Genomic DNA, 3937 nt, shown 5'->3' on the forward strand with positions numbered 1-3937 from the left:
ATTCTGTGATGCGCGAGCTGATGACGTCACGTCAAGACGAGTCAACTTTTTTTTTTCTCAACTTTGTGTGGAAAAATGCGGGGATTATGCGGCCTTTTGATAAATATGCGGCCTTTTAAAAATATGCGCCATTTTGCTGATTATGCGGTAAATTCTGCGATCGCAGAATCGCGTTTTTCTGGAGGGTCTATATAACGTGGCTAAGAGACCATTCACTGTATTAATGAATGCAAACACTCAGTTGCTAACAAGCTAATACACACACGTGGATTACTCTGGGACAAACTTGGAGTACTAAGGTAATCAGTTCCTTGCAGACAGCGTTTAGAAAAGAATCCATGTGAAGACAGTCGAGTTGATAATCTTGAGACACTAACTACATACTTATTTGCTATAAAATGTCAACTTTAATTCACTCTGTGCCGCGACTTTGTCAGTCAAGTCACCACTCTGACGCACAAACTCCCTCTCCCGCCTTCACTTCCTGCCAACCTCAACCCTTGACTTTCAAAATAAAACACAATATTTATAATTATACATTTTAGTCTTTTAAACATATGTATTACACTTTCCCTTTTTAAACCGTTGTGAAATATATTTTTAATCGTTATCTTTGCATGAACTAGATATTTTAACAACACATAACTAAATTACATATTTATTATCTTGTTTTAATTTCACTGTAAGGGTTATTTTCAACCTGGTTACATCTGCAAACTAATATAACAGCAATAATATGTATCTATTAGTCCATCCCCTGACCACCGTAACTGCATTCAATGAACAGTTTTGCACAGGATGAAAGGCTGAATGAAAGTGCATTATGGTCTATAATATTTGATTTGACAATCTTAGATTTACAGTCTATGGTTAGACATTCAGTTCAGAGACAGTCTAGTCTCTTTCCACGCTCCTGCAGTAGATTCTTCCTTCAAGAATGTTCTAGTGGTATGTTTTTGTAGAAACTGTTTTAGAAAGGTGGTTGCTCTCTATATTTGGTTTCATTTTCTCCACCCCATTTACATCAATGAGGTTGGAATTGATACCAAATTAAAATCTTTCAAATTGAATTTATCATTAGAACATTCATGAAGATAGAGTTACTCCCAGAACTGTTTCATGAGACGACACTGTTTGGCTTTATTTATTATGTGTTTTGAAACAATACTTTAATATAACATAGTATGGTATGACTTTCATAAATATTTTTGGAATTACTATACTATGAAATGTTTAATGACCTACTCTAAAACTTTGTTATAACCTTTTGCAACCTTTACTGTACTCTAAATGTGTATTTAACTAAATTGAGAGTCTTTATGTTATGACTTTCCTTTGGATTATTATTATTGCAACATAATGCACTATCATTTTAATGACATACTATATTTATTGTGTAGTATTCATGTAATACTATTTGCATTAAAAAAGGAATAGTATAGTGTGTCCTAAAAGTCATGCTAAAGTATGTTGTAAAAAGTCTAATGTAGTTTGTTGAAACATTTGAAGAATCAAAGTATAGTATACTTAATTTCAGAAAAAACTATAAAGTATATAATGTCAAAAATATCCCAAGAAAATTCATGGCAAAGTATGTCTAAGATATTAGAACATAACATACTATTGCGAGAAATTCATAGAATAGTATAGTCCCCAAAAAGGCACAGTCTATTATTTAAAAAAAGGCACAGTCTATTCTTTAGGCCAAAAATATTGTGTGAAAAAAAGCACAACATAGTGTATTTGCTCTAAAATAATTTAATCAAAATTAAAACATGTCGAAAGAAAAAGCAGCATAGTATGTGGAAAAAATGTGAATAAATCCAAATAGCCAATATGAAGTCCAAAATATCCCTAAAACGACATGGTGAGTTCTCATTCATAACACTCCTTTCGATGTCTCACTATGGGATGCGCCTCAACGCGTATGCAAACAGAAGCATCAATCTCATTACGCCAATCCTGATTGGCTGGTGATCTTGACGTCTACGTCAGGGAATCCACCCACCCTATAAGTAGCTTGCGCTACGACGCAGCGTCATTCAAACACCTCTTCTCGCTTCAGAGCACATCTCGAATTATCAGTAGCCGGGCTAGCTTAACGGTCCACAGACTGAACCCAAAGCTAACATTCAGTCGACGGGCGCTTGCCGGTTACTTTTTTGCTTTGCAAGAAGACTGAACAATATTAACACACCAGTTAATATTGTAATCTGCCTTGCGCCTTGAACCGACGAGAAACTAACAATTCAGGTAAGGGAGATACCGGTCCGCTTGGAAACCTCCTACTGCAAGACGTAGTGAGCCTGCCCGCCCGCGGCCTTACTACGCCCCGTACTAACGCCCGTGGGGCTTTTTGTTACATCGGTACGCGACTTGTGACCTGCACCGAAGAGCTCGACGGCCCTTGTCTCTTGAAAGGTCGGCAAAGAGCAGCAGCGCAGCTGCTCCCTCCTCCCGACTGACGGAAGAAAAAAACGTAAGCGTAGAGTCGGGGACGTAGCTTCGAATCCCTCGCCCTCCGGCTTTATACGGGAGCACCGATACTGTTATCCGCTACAGGTCCTTGTAGAGAAAAAGGGCCAGACCTCCAAGCGAGTCACAATTCGGTGGACCAGAAGAGGACATTCGCCTCGTATTAAGGGTCCACGAAACGGCCCCCGAACCCTGACGTGTCGGCGACGGATGTGCCTCCGGTTTACAGCACTAGCGACGCTAGAGCAAGGGGTGTACGTCCAGTCCAAACGAGCTGTTCAGAAGCGCTCGTGGACGGCCGGACGGCATCTGCCAGATCGTCGTTCCTCTGCAACTCACGGGACCCGCCTGTTTCGACGCCGAAAATATCCGGGCAAGCCGTAGCGGCTGACTTTGCCCAGACGGAAACCCGCATCCGCACCGACCAAAGGACGCGAGCACGCGACAGCTGGTCGGCAAGCCAACCCTCCACCCCGACCCGGTGTCGCGCAAGGTACCCGCGCTACGCCTCGTCCGGCTCGGAAAGGTATGGCAGTGTCAGGTCGCTCCTCCGGGTGGGACCTAACCCCGAACAACGACTTTCCCGCCAAGAAGAGGTGCTCTGGCCTGTGGAGACAGGTCGTAGAGGCCTTTCTGACTTTCCTTTCGAAACGGAAGAGGCAGCGGAGCCGACGAACCCCGTTAAACGAAGGGGGAGCATCGCTCCGTAGACCTCCAAAAGCACCCCGGTGAAGTCCGGTACCCTACAAGTCGGACCTGCGTCGCGCAACTGTGTACCCGGACGCCTCAAGGTATGAATCCGTCCCGGCTTCGACCAACACCGAAAGCCGGGCCCTCTCGCCTGTAGTGGGCCTGAAAACGTCGGACTCGCTACTTTGCTTCGGCCTGGGGGTCGGACAGAACTAACGGGTCGGCCGCTTAGTCGCCTGTACTCCCGCCAGGACAGGGGCTGTTCCGAATCGAAACCGCACGGGCGTGCTTCGCCCCAATAGAGGACGGAGGACCGGCACAAGGTCGGGCTCCGGTCCTGCTCGGTCTGGACGCACCACTCAGACACGGGGACGTCTAGAATTTGGGCGTCGGCACGTATCGGCTCGGAGACTCAGGGACTGAGGAGACCACCACTCCCTCTTCCGCAGGTAGAACACCAAGCGGCGCCACAGCCGCACCTCACCTGTGCGGAATCATTGGTCCAATGCAATGAACCTCTTTTTTTTAGGTGGAACAGCCATTTAGGCTTCCTTTTCGCTGCGCGATCTAAAATAAGAAATTTCTTACTAATTGACCACACAATTATGGAAAACAAAAACATAGAGGCAGAGGAGACCACCACTCTCCTCTTCTGTCCTCTTGCAGGCTAGCGAATGGCACCACCACCCACACCTCGCTCTTCTTTTCCGATCGTTGTGCCATCAATGGTCGAACTTCTTTTTAGTTTGGAAATGGTAATAAAAGCTTTACT

At 44.7% G+C, this 3937-nt stretch overlaps 1 protein-coding gene across 1 annotated transcript in view; it reads left to right on the plus strand.

The window, feature by feature from the left end:
• LOC104945038 (mesothelin-like protein) overlaps nt 1-3937 on the plus strand; it is a 33289-nt gene that overhangs the window by 17596 nt on the left and 11756 nt on the right. The gene's annotated exons all lie outside the window — the stretch shown is intronic.

Source organism: Notothenia coriiceps, unplaced genomic scaffold, assembly GCF_000735185.1.
Source record: "Notothenia coriiceps isolate Sejong01 unplaced genomic scaffold, NC01 NC01_scaffold00009013, whole genome shotgun sequence".
In the NCBI taxonomy this organism is placed as follows: domain Eukaryota; kingdom Metazoa; phylum Chordata; class Actinopteri; order Perciformes; family Nototheniidae; genus Notothenia; species Notothenia coriiceps.